General features: G+C 38.1%; 1 long non-coding RNA gene across 1 annotated transcript in view; it reads left to right on the forward strand.

The window, feature by feature from the left end:
* LOC119470343 overlaps positions 1–17098 on the forward strand; it is a 50819-nt gene extending 33721 nt beyond the window's left edge. The window contains exon 3 of the long non-coding RNA XR_005199238.1: positions 17024–17098. This is a non-coding gene — a long non-coding RNA (uncharacterized LOC119470343). The remainder of the gene's footprint in view (positions 1–17023) is intronic.
* Positions 17099–19147: the final 2049 nt, after the last annotated feature.

Genomic DNA, 19147 nt, shown 5'->3' on the forward strand with positions numbered 1-19147 from the left:
CTCAGGCAGCTGCCATCCAAACAAATTTTTATGTTTGGCTCATTACCAGTCCTGCCACCCTCCAACAAAGCAGATCTAGCTACTTTTACATCTAATTTGCATGACAACCTACACTTTTGCCTGGGAGGACCCTCCACTAAGTTTCCAGGTTATTTTCCTTTTGTTCTGTTGGGCACTGCTCAGTCTAAAGAACACTAACCAATGGACTGATTTTGACCTAGAAGACAGTCTCCCCAGGATTCCTAGAGTCTGTGTCACCAACTCTGTCTCTCCTTTGTTTCCTAAGTATTTATTATTGCATGTGACATATGTAACAGAAAGTGACTTAAAAATGTACGGCTCAGTGAATTATCACAAAGCAGACATCCACAGAACCGCCACCCAAATAAAAATGGAAGAGCATCCCAGAAGACCCCTCAGGCCTGCTACAGGTCACCCTGCTGTCCCCTACTGAGACAACTACTAGCCAGATTTTTGTGGCTAGTATTTGCATTTCTGAATTTTATCACTTAATCAGGCATCTATACATACTATTATGTATTTATTCATTTTACTTGCATTCCTTAATTTTACTTACTTGCATTTATAAATTGCATCATTTAATCCGGCATCTCTACATACTATAGTTATTAGAATTACTAAAAAATAAAGTCATACAGTATGCTTTTTGTGTCATGCTTGTTTTGATCAATGTTATGTTTATTAGCTTTATGTGTATTATGGCTGGATTTCATTTATTTTCATTATGATCTCAAATTCTTTATTTTCTTTGAGATGGAGTCTTGCTTTGTCACCCAGGCTGGAGTACAGTGGCACAATTTCAGCTCACTGCAACCTCTGCCCCCACAGCCACCCACCTCAAGCAATTCCCCTGCCTCAGCCTCCCAAGTAGCCTCCTGAGTAGCAGCCACAGTCACATGCCACCACACCAAGCTAATTTTTGTATTTTTAGTAGAGATGGGGTTTTGCCATGTTGGCCTCGAACTCCTGACCTCAAGTGATCTGCCTACCTCGGCCTCTCAAAGTGCTGGGATTATAGACGTGAGCTACAGCACTCAGCCTCAAATTGTTTTTTTATAAATACAGCACAAATTATTTCACCATTCCATTACTGATAGACATTTGGATTGTTTCCAATTTGGGACTATTACAAACAAAGCTTCTATAACCATTATTGAGCACGTCTCGTGGTGTTCATATGGAATTGCTGGGTAACAGATATGTATGTTTGGCTTCGAGAGATATGCCAAACTATTGTCCAAGGGGTTCATACCAATTTTCAACCCTACCAGTAGTGTATGAGGGTTCTTTTGCTCCATATCTTTGCCAAAGCTTATTATGGTCATTTTTTTAATTGTAGCCATTCTGGGTAGTGTCCTCTTTCAGTATACTTCAATTTGCTTTCAATTTTTAGATTTCAGTGATTACTAATGAGACTGACTTCCTTTTCATGTATTTACTGGGCAGTTGAATGTCCTGTTTTGTGAAGTGCCTGCTGGTGATTCTTGCACATTTTTCTATAAGGTTGTGTAGATTTTACTTACTGATTTGTAAGACATCTTCTTTACGTTGTGGCAATGAAGTCTTTGTTGGTTATGTGTGTTACAAAATCCTTTCCATATATGCTTGCTTGCCTTTTCACTCTCTTAATGGTGTCTTTTGAACAGAAGATCTTACTTTAATGTAGTCCAATTATTGATCATTTCTTTATGCTTAGTAACGTTTTTCAGTCTTGTTACAGTTAGATGTCTTTGCCTACCACAAGGTCATGAAAATATTCTATATTTTCTTCAGGAAGCCTTATCATTTTGCTGTTTCACAGCCTTCGCTGTTGTTGCCTTTGGGCTCTGGGGAATCTGAGGTGACTAGCGACTGGAGTGGTCCTCTGGCATGTGCAGCAGCTCCGGAGAGGCGACCAACAGTTTCTGCATGCAGGTCCCAGATTCTGTTTCTCTTTACTGGGCGGAATCTCCTGTCTGAGGTCTACAACTGCCCCCACCGGTGCTTTCCAGACAGCAGTAGTTCCAGACCTCCTTGGGATGAAGCTCCCAGAGGAAGGGGCGGGCTGCCATCTTTGCTCTTTGGCAGCCTTAGCTGTTCTGGCCTCCAGGACTTAGAGCATCCAAGGTGACTGTAAGCTCTAGCGGGCCCCTAGCACAGCACAGCTGCCCTATGAAAAAGCCGCCAGACTGCTTTTTAATACAGGTCCCCAGTCTCATTCTTCCTCACTGCGGGGGCCTCCTGACTGGGGTCCCCAGCCACCCTGCCCAGTGCATTCTAGCCAGCAACAGATCTGAATCTCCCTGGGATGGAGGTCCCAGAGGGAGGAGCAGGGTGCCATGTTAGCTGTTTCATAGCTGATACCTTCAGGTACTAGAAAATATGAGGTGAGTAGGGACTGGAGCAGACCCCCAGTGTGCTGCTGCAGCAGCCGTAGGAAAGTGGCCAGACTGTTCCTTCCTCTATCTCCTCACTGGGTGGGTCCTCCCAGCCAGGGTCTCCAGCCACACTCTGTTGGGGCTATTGAGCCAGAAGCAGTTCTGCAACTCCCTAGACAGAGCTTCCAGTGGGAAGGGCAGGTTGCCATCTTTGCTGTCTTGCAGCCCTGGTCCTTGCTGTCTCCAGGCTCTGGAGAGTCCAAGGGGGCCAGGAGCTGGTGGACCCCAGCACAGGGCACCCACCTTATGGAAATTAGCCAGACTATTCTCCACCCAGGTGCCGGTCCTCACTTCTCTTCACTGGGCAGGGCTGCTAGACCTGGGACTCCAGCACTACCACCCTGCCCCCACCTGACCACTTCAATCAGAGGCAGCCCGGCATTTCTCCGAAGAGGAAATCCCAGAGTCAGCCTACAACTCTTCTGCTACTGCAGTGGCAGTGCTACTGCCCTAAAGGTGCTCAGGCTGGGGAAAGAATAAAGGGCCTAGTCACTATGCTGGCACCTCCAGCACAATGCAGCTACCATACAGAAAGGAGACCAGTTCCTCTTCCCTGGGAACCCCATCCCCCACTCCACTAGGAAGGGCTCCCAGCTCATGATAGCAAAACATCGCCTCACCCACAGCTGAGCATACACAGTGGTAGTAGCCCTGAGTTTCCCTGGGGAGAGGCTCCCAGAGGCATCTGACAGCCTGTCTGTTACTGCCAAGGAAGTGGTCCTGTCCATGCTGCCCCCAGTCTGGGGAAGAAACAAAGGTCCTGAGGGCTATACCTGAGCTTATAGCATGCCACAGTCAACATACACAGAGGAAACCAGTCTCTCCTTCTGATGAGCCCTTAACCCCCTGCCCCCAAACAAGCAGAACCCCAAGCTCATGCCAGCAGTGCAGCCACCCTACCCAGCTGGCCAAACACTCCCAGTAACAGCGGCTTCTCATTTCTTGGAGGTGGAGCCCTCAGGGAAAACCGAAAGCCCTTCTGCCATTGCCTCTACAGTGGTGCTGCCCATACTACCCTTGGACTAATGAAGGAGCAAAGATCCTAAGTACCTTAGCCACACCTCCAGTGAGCAGCAGTCAACCCAAGAAGAGGTGGCCAGTCCATTTCCCACAGGTCCCACCCACTCTCCCTGTTCATCACCAGGCAGGGAACCCCCAGCTTGGGCCCACAGCACAGACCCCTGTCCTGGGCTGATCACGTGGAGCAACTACTGATCTGCATCTCTCTGGGGTGGAGCCCCCAGGATACAAGCAAAAGACCCTTGGCCACGACCACTGCTAAGGTCTCTTTTCCTGCTGCCTCCAAGTTGGGGAGGAATCACGAACCCTGAGATCACCCCAGAGCTGCTATGGGCAGCCTGGGAGTGCCAAGCCATGATCTACAGACAGCACTTAAGTGGGGGAGGGACCCACACTTTCAAAACATTGAGAGGGAGCATGGCTGCAAATGTGAGGAAATATACGGGAGCCGCACAGCTGAGTAAAAGCCTACCTACTGACCATTATGTGTAAATTAACAACTTAACATGGCAACTAAAAGAAATAGAGAAGCAAGAACAAACCAACCCCAAAGCTAGCAGAAGACAAGAAATAACAATAATGAGAGCTGAACTGAAAGAGACTGAGACACAAAAAAATATTCAAAAGATGAACGAACCCAGGAATTGGTTTTTTGAAAAAATTAATGAGATAGATAGTCCACCAACTAGACTAATAAAGTAGAAAAGAGAGAAGATTCAATTAAACACAGTCAGAAATGACAAAGGGGATCTTACCACTGATCCCACAGAAACATAAAAAATTATCGGAGACTACTATAAACACCTCTGTGCACACAAACTAGAAAAACTTGGACAGATGGATAAATTCCTGGATGCATACACTCTCCCAAGACTGAACCAGGAAGAAATTAATTCCCTGAACAGGCCAATAATGAATTCTGAAACTGAATCAGTAAGAAATAGCCTACCAACCAAAAAAAGCCTAGGACCAGAGATTCACAGCTGAATTCTACCAAATGTACAAAGAAGAGCTGGTACTAAAACCATTCCAAAAAACTGAAGAAGAGGGACTCATTCCCAACTCATTCTATGAGGCTAGCTTCATCCTGATACCAAAATCTGTCAGAAACACAACAAAAAAGGAAAACCTCAGGCCAATATTCTTGACAAACCCATCTATGAAAAGCCCATATCCAAGATTGTATTGAATGGGCAAAAGCTGAAATCATTCCCTTAACAACCAGCACAAGAAAAGGATGGCCTCTCTTACCACTGCTATTCAACATAATACTGGAAGTTCTGGCCAGAGCAATTAGGCATGAGAAAGAAATAAAGAGCATCCAAATAGGAAGACAGGAAGTCAAACTATGCCTGTTTGCAGATGACATGATTCTGTATCTAGAAAACCACATATCCTTTTCAGCCTCAAGGATCCTTCAGCTGATAAATAGCTTTGACAAAGTTTCAGGATACATAATCAACATACAAAATCACTAGCATTCTTATACACCAACAGCCAAGCCAAGAGCCAAATCAGGAATGCAATTCCATTCACAATAGCCACAAAAAGAAAAAAATACCAAGGAATACAGTTAACTAAGGAGGTGAAAGATCTCAACAATGAGAATTACATGACGCTGCTCAAAAAAAAAATCAGAAATGACACAAACAAATAGAAAAACAGTCCATGCTCATGGATAGGAAGAATGAATATTGTTAAAATGATCATACTGCCTGAAGCAATTTATAGATTTAATGTTATTCCTATCAAACTACAAATGACATTCTTCACAGAACTAAAAAAAAAAAAACATTTAAAAATTTATATGGAACCAAAAAAGAGCCTGAATATCCAAGGCAATCTTAGCAAAAAGAACAAGGCTGGAGGCATCGCATTACCTGACTTCACACAAAACAGCATGGTACTGGTACAAAAATAGACACATGGACCAATGGAACTGAATAGAGAGCCTAGAAATAATACTGCACATCTACGACCATCTAATCTTCAACAAAGCTGACAAAAACAAGTAATGGGAAAAGAACTCCCTATTCAATAAATAGTGTTGGGATAACAGGCTAACAATATGCAGAAGATTGAAACTGGACCCCTACCTTATACCATATACAAAAATCAACTCAAGATGGGTTGAAGACTTAAATGTAAAACCCAAAACTATAAAAACCCTGGGAGATAGTCTAGGCAATACTATTCTGACATAGGAACAGGCAAATATTTCATGATGAAACTGCCAAAAGCAATAACAATAAAGACAAAAGTTGACACATGGGATCTAATGAAACTTAAAGCTTCTGCACAGCAAAAGAATCTGTCGACAGAGTAAGCAGACAACCTATGGAATGTGAGAAAATTTTTGTAAACTGTGCTTCTGACAAAGGTCTAATATCCAGCACTTATAAGGAACTTAAACACATTTACAAGAAAATGCACAACCCCAATAAAAAGTGGCAAAGATGTGAACAGACATTTTTCAAAAACAGATACAATACCTGTGGCCAACAAACCTATGAAAAAAAAGCTCAATATCACTGATCATTAGAGATGTGCAAATCAAAACCACAATGAGATACCATCTCATACCAGTCAGAATGGCTACTATTTAAAAGTCAAAAAAAAAAAAAAAAAGATGCTGATGAGGTTGTGGAGAAAAGGAGATGCTTATAAACTGCTGGTGGGAGTGTAAATTAGGTGAACCATTGTGAGTGTGGCAATTCCTCAGAGCTGAAAACAAAACTACAGTTTGACCCAGTAATTCCATTATGAGCAGAGAATATATAAATTGTATATAAATCATTCTACCACAAAGGCAGATACATGTGTATGTTCACTGCAGCACTATTCACAATAGCAAAGACATAGAATCAACCTAAATGCCCGTCAATGGCAGATTGAATAAAGAAAACATGTTGTGTATATGTTATGGAATACTACACAGCCATTAAAAAAGAAAAAGATCATGTCCTTTGCAGGAACATGGATGGAGCTGGAGGCCATCATTCTTAGCAAACTAGCACAGGAACAGAAAACCAAATACTACATGTTCTCACTTATATGTGGGAACTAAATGATGAGAACACATGGAAAGAAAGAGGGGAACAAGAGGCACTGGGGTCTACTAGAGGGTAGAGCCTGGAAGGAGGGAGAGGATCAGAAAAAATAACTGTTGAGTGCTAGGCTTAGTACCTGGTTGACAAAATAAGCTATACAACAAACACCTGTGATACAAGTTTATCTATATAACAAACCTGCACATGTACCTCTGAACCTAAAAGTTTTAAAAATTAGAAAAATTAAAAATTTAAAAAACGAACACAAGAGGTCTTTCTCTCTCCCTAACTTTCTAATTTCTGTACTGTTTTTTTCTTGCTTCCTTGCTCTGAATCAGACCTCCAGTTTGACATTGACTAGGAATAATGTCAACCAGCTAACTGTGTTATTCATCTTTCATTGGTTATTTCAAAAGGAAGGCATTCAACACTTCATCATTAAGTCTGATGTTTGTTATAGGTTTGTTGTAGATTTACTTTATCAGGCTAATAAGTTCTATTTCTACTTTGCTAGGTGATTTTTGTTTGCCTGTTTGTTTTAATGATGAATGGATATTGAATTTTAATGCTTTTTCTTGATCTATTAAGATGATCATATGAATTTTTTTTGTGTTAATTGTGAATTAGATTGATTGAATTTTGAATGTAAACTAAATTTGCTTCCTTGGAGTAAATCCTATTTGACCTCATGCATTAGCCTTTGTACATTGCTGATTCCATTTGCCAATATTTTGTTTAGTTATTGGTTTCCATATTCCAAATGAGACCACTTATACTTTTTCTTTGTCATTATGTTTTTGTAAAGTTGGATACTAAGATTATTTTGGCCTCATAAAAAATGTCGGCTAGTGTTACTTTATTCTCTACAATAATTTGTATAAGATTAGCATTATTTTCTTTCTTAAACATTTGGCAGAATTCACCATTGAAGCTACATGGTCCTGGAAACATTTTATGGGGAGGAGATTTTCATATTTAATTTATTTAATAATTTTAAATTCATATGTTTAATATTTTTCTGATGTCAATTTAAATTGTGTTTCTCCTAAGAATTTTTTTTGTTTCATAAAATTTTCTAACTTATTAATATAAAGCTATAATGTCCTCTTAATGCCTCTTTAATGTGTGTATAAGGCAGGATGCCATCTTCATTCCTGACATTGGTGCCTTCTCTTTCCCTTTTTCTTAATCAGTTTTACCAAGGATTTATCAAGTTTATAACTCTTTTCAAAGAACCAACTTTTGGCTTTGTTTATATTCTCCATTTTAGGTTTGTTTCTATTTAATTAATTTCTGCCTTTAAATTTATTATTTTCTTCATTTTGCTTTCATAGGGTTTAATTTGCTGGGGTTTTTTTCCCTTAAACTTTTAGGATGGTTGCTTATATCACTGATGCCTTTATTCATTTCTTATATTTTACAACATGTGATTAAAAACTATAAATTTCTCTCTAAACATTGTTTCAGTTACACCCTACCAGTTTTTGGTATTTAAAAATTTTGTTATTTGTGATTAAAATATTATAAGATTTTGATCATAATTAATGTTTGACTTATGGATTATTTGGAAGTACAGTTTAAAAATATATATAGTAAGTTTTGTTTGTATCTTTTTAAAATTTATTTTTAGTTTAATTCTTTTTTTTTTGTCAGAATATCTATTCACAATCTCCACTTTTGAAATTTGTTGAAACGTATTTTGTGGCCCAATATGTGATCAGTTTTGCAGATGTTCCACAAACACTGGAAAATTATTTGTATTCTTTAGTTTGGGGGTATGGTGTTTTATTTTTTCATTAAGTTAAATCTAAACTTTGTATTGCTAAAATATCTCATATTTTTACCAATTTCTTGGGCTGCTTTTCCACCTACTGAAAGAAGTGAATTAAAATCTTCTATGATTTGGCTTATCTATTTTACTTCTCAGTTGTTGCCTTAAATATTTGAGGCCAGGTTCATATTAATTTCAAATTACCGTTTTCTATCTGGTGAATTGAAACTTTGACAACTTGAAGCGTTTCTCTTTTTTCCTAGTAATCTTTTCAGCCTTAAAATCCACATCATTTGATAATAATATAGCTCCACTGGCTTTTCTTTGGTTAACATTTGCATAGATTATTTTTTTTCCCCACTATTCTTTTACTTTCAACCTTTCTGTAGCTGAGGTTTTAGATGTGCCTCTTACAACTAGAAAACAGTTAAAAATTTAAAAATACAGTCTGACAAATCTTTATCTTTTAATTGCAGCATCTGGCATATTTCTATGTACTACAATGGTTGCTATGTTTGGGTTATATCTACTGTCCTACCATATGTTTCCTATTTCCCTGCCGGTTCTACCTTTCTATTTTCTTTCTTTCTTTTGCCTACTTTTGGCCAAGTTTTTGAAGTATAACTAAGTAGAAAATACCGTAATCTAAAATGTGCAGTTTCATGAATTTTGACAGCAGTATATACCCATATAATCTCCACCTAAATCAAGAAAAATGTTTCTTTCACCAGAGAAAGTTTCCCCGTGTCTCTTATCAGTCAATCTCTGCACTCCTACCTGATACTAGTTGCAAATATTTTTCTGTTTTCTAACAACATAGCTCTGGTTGTTCTGCAATTTCATCTGAATGATACTGTTTTGTGCATGGCTGCTTTCACTTGACATGATGTTTTTGAGATTTATTCATGTTTGGCATATATTGATAATTTGTGTCTATTGCTATGCAATATCCCATTGTATGACTGTATCAAAATGTGGTTATCCCTTCTCACATTAATAGACATTTGAGTTGTTTTTAGTTTGGGGCTATTATGAATAAAACTGCTATTAACTTTCTTCCCCAAGTGTTTTTGTAAACATACATTTTTATTTCTATTGGGTAAATATTTAGAAGTGAAATTTCTGGGTCACAGGACTGTGCATATTTGACTTTATAAGAGACAGACACACAGATTTCTAAAATGGTGACACCATTTTATATTCCCACCAGCAATATATGAAAGTTCTGTAGCTTCACATTCTTACCAACATTTAATACTGTTGGTGTTTTTAATCTTAGCCATCTAGTGGATATGCAATGTTATCTTATTATGGTTTTAATTTGCATAACCCTGACTACTACTGAGGTTGAATTGACAATATTGAAGATTTCTGATCATTCGTGTACCTTCTTTTGTGATGTGTCTATTCAAGCCTTTTATTTTCATTTTTATTTTTACATAGGTTATTGGAATACAGGTGGTATTTGATTATCTGAGTAAGTTCTTTGGTGGTGATTTGTGAGATTTTAGTGCACCCATCACCCAAGCAGTATACACTGTATCCTATTTGTAGTCCTTTATCCCATTTCCCCCCTCCTATCCTTCCCCACAAGTCCCCAAAGTCCATTGTGTCATTCTTATGCCTTTGCATCCTCATAGCTTAGCTCTCACATATCAGTGAGAACATACGATGTTTAGTTTTCCATTCCTGAGTTACTTCATTTAGAATCATAGTCTCCAATATCATCCAGGTTGCTGCAAATGCCATTAAGTCATTCCTTTTTATGGCTGAGTAGTATTCCATCATATTTATAAACCACAGTTTCTGTATCCACTCATTGATTGATGGGCATTTGGGTTGGTTCCATGATTTTGCAATTGTGATTTGTGCTGCTATAAACGTGTATGCAAGTATCTTTTTTCACATAATGACTTCTTTTCCTCTAGATAGATACCCAGTAGTGGGATTGCTGGATCAAAAGGTAGTTCTACTTTTAGTTCTTTAAGGAATCTCCACACTGTTTTTCATAATGACTGTCCTAGTTTACATTCTGAGCAGCAGTGTAGAAGTGTTTCTTGATCACCACATCATCCATGCCCACATCTACTGTTTTTTAAATTTTTTTATTATGGCCATTCTTACAGGAGTAAGGTGGTATTGTATTGTGCTTTTGATTTGCATTTCCCTGATTATTAGTGATGCTGAGCATTTTTTTTCATGTGTTTGTTGGCCATGTGTATATCTTCTTTTGAGAATTGTCTCTTCATGTCCTTAGCCCACTTTTTGATGGTATCATTATTATTATTTTTTTCTTTCCGATTTGTTTGAGTTCATTGTAGATTCTGGATATTAGTCCTTTGTCAGATGTACAGTGTGAAGATTTTCTCCCACTCTGTGGGTTCTCTGTTTACTCTGCTGACCGTTCCTTTTGCGGTGCAAAAGCTCTTTGGTTTAATTAAGTCCCAGCTATTTATCTTTGTTTTTATTGCATTTGCTTTTCGGTTCTTGGTCATGAAATCCTTGCCTAAGCCAATGTCTATAAGAGTTTTTCCAATATTATCTTTTAGAATTTTTATGGTTGCAGCTCTCAGATTTAAGTCCTTAATCCATCTTAAGTCGATTTTTGTATAGGGTGAGAGATGAGGATCCAGTGTCATTCTCCTACATGTGGCTAGCCAATTCTCCCAGCATCATTTGTTGAAAAGGGCATTCTTTCTCCACTTTATGTTTTTGTTTGCTTTGTTGAAGGTCAGCTGGCTGTAAGTATTTGGATTTATTTCTGGGTTCTCTGTTCTGTTCTATTGTTCTGTGTGCTTATTTTTATACCAGTACCAAGCTGTTTTGGTGACTATGGCCTTATAGTATAGTTTGAAATCAGGTAATGTGATGCTTCCAGATTTGTTCTTTTTGCTTAGTCTTGCTTTGGCTATGCGGGCTCTTTTTTGGTTCCATATAAATTTTAGAATTTTTTTTTCTAATTCTGTGAAGAATGATGGTGGTATTTTGATGGCTATTGTGCTGAATTTATAGATTGCTTTTGGCAGTCTGGTCTTTTTCACAATATTGATTCTACCCATCCATAAGCATGGATGTGTTTCCATTTGTTTGTATCATCTGTGATTTTTTTCAGCAGTGTTTTATAGTTTTCCTTGCAGAAGTCTTTTGCCTCCTTGGTTAGGTATATTCCTAAGTTCTTTATTTTATATTTTGCAGCTATTGTAAAAGGGGTTGAGTTCTTGATTTAGTTCTCTTCTTGGTCATTGTTGGTGTATAGAAGAGCTACTGATTTGGGTACATTTTAATATTGTATCTGGAAACTTTGTTGAATTTTTTTTTGTCAGTTCTGGGAGCTTTCTGGAGGATTCTTTAGGGTTTTCAAGGTAAATGATCACATTGTCAGCAAACAGTGACAGTTTGGCTTCCTCTTTACTGATTTGGATGTCCTTTATTTCTTTCTCTTGTCTAATTGCTCTAAGACTTCTATTGCTATGTTGAACAGGAGTGGTAAGAATGAACATCTTTGTCTTTTTCCACTTCTCAGAGGGAATGCTTTCAACTTTTCCCCATTCAGTATTATGTTGGCTGTGGGTTTGTCATAGACGGCTTTTATTACATTGAGGTATGTTCCTTGTATGCCAATTTTGCTGAGAGTTTTAATCATAAAGGAACACTGGATTTTTGTTGAATGCTTTTTCTGCAGCTGTTGAGGTGATCATGTAATTTTTGTTTTTAATTCTGTTTATGTGGTGTTTCACATTTATTGACTTGTGTATATTAAATCATTCCTGCCTCCCTGGTATGAAACCCACTTGATCATAGTGGATTATCTTTTTGACATGTTTTTGAATTTCATTAGCTAGTGTTTTGTTAAGGATTTTAGCATTCTATGTTCACCAGGAATATTGGTGTGTAGTTTTCTTTTTTGGTATGTCATTTCCCGGTTTTGTTATTTGTGATGTTGGCTTCATAGAAGGAATTAAGGGGGGTTTCCTCTTTCTCTGTCTTGTGAAATTAGGATTGGTACCAAGTCTTCTTTGAATGCCTTGTAGAATTCTGCTGTGAATCCATCTGGTCCTGGGCTTTTTTTGTTGTTGGTAATTTTTAAATTACCATCTCAATCTCACTGCTTGTTATGGGTCTGTTCGGAGTATCTTAATTCTTCCTGATTTAAACAAGAGGGTTGTATTTTTGCAGGAATTTATCCATTTCTTTTAGGTTTTCTAGTTTATGTGTGTAAAGGTTTTCATAGTAGCCTTGGATGATCTTTTGTATTTCTGTGGTGTCAGTTGTAATATCTCCCATTTCATTTCTTATTGAGATTATTTGGATTTTCTCTCATTTTTTCTTGGTTAATCTTGCTAATGGCCTATCAATTTTATTTATCTTTTCAAAGAATCAGCTTTTTGTTTCATTTATCTTTTGTATTTTTCTTTGTTTTAATATCATTTAGTTATGCTCTGATCTTCATTACATCCTTTCTTCTGCTGAGTTCGGGTTTGGTTTGTTCTTATTTCTCTAGTTCCTTGAGGTATGATCTTAGAATATCAGTTTGTACTTTTTCAGTCTTTTTGATGTAACCATTTAGGGCTATGGGCTTTGCTCTTAGCACTGCCTTTGCTGTATTCCAGAGATTTTGATAGATTATGTCACTATTGTCATTCAGTTTGAAGAATTTTTAAATTTCCATCTTGATTTCATTTTTCACCCAAAGCTCATTCAGGAGCATGTTATTTAATTTCCATGTATTTGCATGGTTTTGAAGGTTCCTTTTGGGGCTGATTTCCAGCTTTATTCCACTGTGGTCTGTGAGAGTGTTTGATATTCTTTCAATTTCTTAAATTTATTGAGGCTCATTTTGTGACCTATCATATAGTCTATCTTTGAGAAAGTTCCATGTGCTGTTGAATAGAATGTGTATTCTGTGATGGTTGGATGAAATCTTCTGTATATACCTGTTAAGTCCATCTGTTTCAAGGTATAGTTTAAATTTCTTGTTTCTTCGCTGACTTTCTGTCTTGATGACTTGTTTAATGCTCTCCATGGAGTATTGAAGTCCCCCACTATTATTTCTGTCTATCTCATTTCTCAGGTCTATTAGTAATTGTTTTATAATTTTGGAGGCTCCATTGTTCAGTGGATATGTGTTTAGGATTGTGATATTGGACAAGGTCTCTTACCATTATATAATGTCCTTCTTAGTCTTTTTAAATTGCTGTTGCTTTAAAGTTTGTTTTGTCTGACATAGGAATAGCTACCCCTGCTCACTTTTGATGTCCATTTGTAGAAAATGCATTTTTCCACCCCTTTACTTTAAGTTTATGTGAGGCCTTATGTGTTAGATGAGTCTCTTGAAGGCGGCAGATGGTTGGTGAATTCTTACCCATTCTGCAGTTCTGTATCTTTTAAGTGGAACATTTAGGCCATTTACATTCAATGTTAGTAATGAGATGTGAGGTACCATTCCATTCATCATACTATTTGCTGCCTGTGTACACTGGATTTTTGTTTTTGCTTTTAAAATTATAATTTTGTTTCATAAGTCCTGTGAGCTTCATGCTTTAAAGAGGTTCTGTTTTGATGTGCTTCCAGGATTTGTTTCAAGATTTAGAGCTCCTTTTAGCAGTTCTTATAGTGGTGGCTTGGTAGTGGTGAATTCTCCCAGCATTTATCTGAAAAAGACTGTATTTTTCCTTCATATATGATGCTTAGTTTCGCTGGATACAAAATTATCGGCTGATAATTGTTTTGTTTGAGGAGGCTGAAGATAGGGCCCTAATCCTTTCTAGCTTGTAGGGTTTCTGCTGAGAAATCTGCTGTTAATCCAATAGGTTTTCCTTTATACCTATAGGTTTTCCAGTGATACCTAATGCTTTTGTATCACAGCTCTTAAGATTCTTTCCTTTGTCTTAACTTTAGATAACCTGATGACAATGTGCCTAGACGATGATCTTTTTGTGATGAATTTCCCAGGTGTTCTTTGTGTTTCTTGTATTTGAATGTCTAGGTCTCTAACAAAACTGGGGAAGTTTTCCTAGATTATTCCCCAAAATATGTTTTCCAAACTTTTAGATTTATCTTCTTCCTCAGGAATACTAATTATTCTTAGGTTTGGTTGTTTGACATAATCCCAGACTTTTTGGAGGCTTTATTTATATTTTCTTATTCTTTTTTCTTTGTCTTTATTGGATTGAGTTGATTGGAAGACCTTGTCTTTGAGCTCTGAATTTCTTTCTTCTACTTGTTCAATTCTATTTCTGAGACTTTCCAGAGCATTTTGCATTTCTGTAAGTATGTCCAAAGTTTCCTGAAGTTTCTATTTTTTTCTTTCTGCTATCTATTTCCTTGAATATTTCTCCCTTCACTTCTTATATTGGTTTTTTGGATTTCCTTGCATTGGACTTCACCTTTTTCTGGTGCCTTCCTGATTAGCTTAATAACTAACCTCCTGAATTCTTTTTCAGGTAAATCAGGGATTTATTCTTGGATTGGATTCATTGCTGGTGAGCTAGTGCAATTTTTGGGGGGATGTTAAAGAGCCTTGTTTTGTCATATTACTAGAGTTGGTTTTCTGGTTCCTTCTCATTTGGGTAGGCTCTGTTGGAGGGAAGGTCTAGGGCTGAAGGCTATTGTTCAGATCCTTTTGTCCCACAGGATGTTCCCTTGATGTAGCACACTCTCTCTTTTCCTATGGATGGGGCTTCCTGAGAGCCGAACTGTAGTGATAGTTATTTCTCTTCTGGGTATAGCCACCCAACAAGTCTATCAGGCTCTAGGCTGATACTGGGGATTGTCTGCACAGAGTCCTGTGATGTGAACCATCTATGCGTCTCTCAACCATGGATACCAGCACAGCATTTGTGGTGTCTCCTGCGTCCTGCAGGAGCAGTCTGCTGCATTCAGAGGGTCTGTGGGTCCTCTCAGGATTCCTGATTTGTTCCTGCAGTTGTTCTGGAGCTAAAATTCACCATGTGAGCCTCCACACACTGCTCCGCCCATCCAAGTAGGAGCTGCAATCCAGTCCTGCCTCCTGTTTGCCATGATCTGTGATTCCAGTGGAAGAAATTCTTCTCTGGAGAACTGACATCACTAGGTGTTCTCCTGAGAGTTGTGCCAGTCTGGGGGCTGGGAAGTCCAAGAGCATGCCTTCTGCTTTGCACTGGTGAGGGCCTCCTTGACAATCACAAGGTTCCACAATTGGGCATCTGCAAGCTGAGGAGCAAGGAAGCCAGTTTGAGTCCCAAAGCTGAAGAACTTGGAGTCTGATGTTCAAGGGCAGGAAGCATCCATCACAGGAGAAAGACATAGGTTGGAGAGCTAAGCCGGTCTACTATTCAAGCCTTTTGTTTGAATTTTAAATTAGGTTGTTTGGCATGTCATTTAATTTTTGAGTTATGAAAGTTCTTTATAGATTGTATTTACAAATTCTTTGTCATGCATATATATGCAATGCAAATGGTTTCTCCCATCTGTAGTTTGCCTTTATGTTTTCTTAATGGTATCTTTGATTAGCAAAATGAGGAAGTCCAATTTATCAATTTTTTTCTTTTAGGGTCTTTCTCTTGTGTCTTGTCTAATAAATCTACAATAAAGTTGCAAAAATATTGTCTTTTATGTTTACTTTTAGAAGCTTTATAATTTTAGCTTTTATATTTAAATCTGTGGCTCCTCTCAAATTAATTTAATTGCATTACACAACTTAAATTTTGCATTATGGGCAAACTTTATACATCTTTCTATATAGTCAGTTCCAGCATCATGTGTTGAAAAGACTATACTTGTCTGACCTTTGTCAAAGATCAATTAAGTGTAAATGTATAGATCTATTTCTGGACTCTTTATTTCATTCTATTGATTTTCTTGTGTATTCTAACATCAATACCAGACTATCCTGATTACTGTAGCTTTGTCTTGAAAATAGTTTACTCTGTAGATTACTGTAGCTTGCATCCCAGAAAGAGTTAGGTAAGTCCTCTTCCATTAAGAGATGGAGTCTATCCCTCTATCTCTTGAATCCATGTGGGCCTGTAATTGCTTTGACTAATATAATATGGTAGAAATGTTTCTGTGTAACTTCTTAAACTAGATTAGAAGAAGCCTTGCAGCTTTTGCCATGGTCTCTTTGAATGCTCACTTTAGAATAAGCTGGGCAACATGTAAGCACTCTGCCTATCCTGACATCACCCTGCTGTGAGGAAGTAATGCATGACCAGCCACAGGTATTCCAACCATTCCTGCCTAGACTCCAGGCACGTGATCAAAGTAGTCTTCAGATGACTCTAGCTCTGTATGACTTTAACTTTGTCAAAGACCCTGAAGAACAACCCAGTTGAGCCCATGCAACCCATAGAATTATGAAAGATAATGATTGTTTGCAAGCAACTAAGTCTTGGCATAATTTGTAATATAGAAATAGATAACTAGAACCATAGCGTATTAGAAAAGAACAAAATTTTGAGGGTCGAGGGACCTGAACTCAAATTTTGCATGTGACTTTCAGTAGCCACTATCAAATTACCAGTCTGAGGGCTAAGGAATTTATATACAATTTATCTCATCATTTTCTTTGGTTCAAATGTGTTCCCCAAAAAGTGTATGTTAGAAATTTAATTGCCATTGGTGAAACCTTTAATAGATGGTTAACCTATGAGGATTGTGCCTACATGAATGGATTAATGCTGTTATCACATGAATGGATTTGTTATTAAGGGAAGGGGGCTTTGACCCTCTTTTACTTCCCCTCTCTCTTGTCCTACTTTCTGTAGTTCACTATGAGATGACATTGCAAGAAGTCCCTTCCTAGGTGCTGGCACCTTGATCCTGGACTTCCCACCCTCCAGAACTGTGAGAAATAAATTTCTGTTTATTATAAATTACCATGTCTGTGGTATTCTGTTATAGCAGCACAAAGTGGACTAAGACATCATTCAAAAAATTTTTAAGTACCTACTGATGATAAGGAGTATGCTTAGGAAATAAAATATGAATATAAGATAGCTCCTCCTGTCACAGAATTTACAGATCAGTGGATAAAATAGACACGTTTTCCTACGGAGATAACGGATAAAATTGTTTTTTTTGTTAGTAGCAATTGCTATAGTAAATGCTAAGAGAAATAGCTTTGCTAATCTGTATTTGCACAAAACTAATGTGTGCAAAACATCAGATAACGAGCGTGTCATAGTCCATCTGACTTCCCTTTTGTACTGGTTACTAGGAAGGTCAGAACTGAAGGTGAGGTTCAACTCTAGTTGTTTTTAATGTCTCCTCTCTTTTTCTCCAACATGATTTTCCATTTTCTAGTTCTAATGTTAGATTCAAACAGCAAAAGGTATTGTATTTGGAATAAGTTGGGGTAAAATCATGAATAAAATGTGTGCTATTTAGATCAATACAAATGGAAAGTATAGTTGTAGATCAATTAGAATTGTCCCATTCTTGTTTTTGTGCTTGGGACAGCACCTGCTGAGAATATGTCTTTACTACAACCACTATTACAACTACAAACGTTTATGCTACTGCTGGTAATAACCACAGCTGAATGTCTGAGCCTAGTATGCCAAGCACTGCTCTAAGTGCTTAAATGAATCATTCTGTATCATTTTCACAACAACCCTGTTATGTAGGTGTCACTGTGATCCCACTTTTAGGGATAAGGAAGCTGAGACTTGGAGAGGTGAAGTCATTAACTTAAGGTAATGCTACAGTAATGAGTGTCAGAGGCAGCTCATTCCACAGCTCATGCTTTAGCATTAGGTGTTTGATGCATGTGGGTCCAGGGAAACTGTGCTTGGATGGACTTTAATGATGGCTCAACCTGGCACAACCCTCTTCTTTATTCCAAGGCTTTTCCTGGCAAGACTCAGGGATTCTGGGTTCCTACAAGGGATGACTAACCAAGGTCCTCTCCATCTCCCCCTGTATATGGAACCCTATTTTTATAAACACTTGTATTCATGGTCCCTGAATCCAAGGCAAATACTCATAAAATAGCCCATGTTTGTGTTCATAGAGACCAGAGGAAGCCAGACAATGGACAAAAGAGAGGAGTTAAATTCTGGCAATTGTTTCAAAATGTTTGAAAAGTTGGCAATGATTTTCAAAGCATACATCCTTGGCATCATTAAAGCCCCCTCCTTAAAAACTCAAAGGGATATCTCTCTAATAGAGAAAATACAGACAATGTGGTGGGAAAGAGTGGGAGATATATTTGTTCAAAAGCAGAAAGGGCAGTAACAGGTGTTAAGCACCAGCATGTGCCAGTCTTTTTATATGCATCGCTCATTTAATCCCTCCTCATCCAACCATGAGAAGTGAGACCAAAGACCCTGGAGTCTGATGGACCCCGCTGCACAGTAGTGACCTTGGCAGATTGTGTATCCTTTCTGGGGCTTGTTTCTTTATTTATAAAATGATAATAGTACTTGCCTCATAGTGTTGCTGTGAGGATTAATTAAAATAAGACATGTACAGCATTTTGTAGGGGCACTATAAATGTCAACTACTATCATTACATCAGGTGCTGAGCTTCCATACGGGGAACATGGTGTGCCCTTGTACTTGGCTCAGTGGACAGGGCTGGAGAGGTGGGAGGGGAAGCAGTAGGCTTGGGGTTCAGGGAAGATGGTATAGCTGGCAGTGTTTGTGTCCTGGTGGCTAGCATCTCAAAAGTGATGAATGTGCTGTCATATTCCAAATCGAAAGTGATTTTGATAACATTTAATAGTGGTTTTCTCTTTTTAAAAAGTCTGTGCTTGTCAAATAAATTATATGTGTGTCAATCCTGTAGCAGCTTTCTCTAGAAATTGTCATGATTTTGTCTCTGTGATTAGTTGAAATGTTATTAGGTTGGATATTGTGTACCAATTCCAATCTTAGAACTTTTACAA

Source organism: Cebus imitator, unplaced genomic scaffold (genome assembly GCF_001604975.1).
Source record: "Cebus imitator isolate Cc_AM_T3 unplaced genomic scaffold, Cebus_imitator-1.0 Scaffold28, whole genome shotgun sequence".
Classification (NCBI taxonomy): domain Eukaryota; kingdom Metazoa; phylum Chordata; class Mammalia; order Primates; family Cebidae; genus Cebus; species Cebus imitator.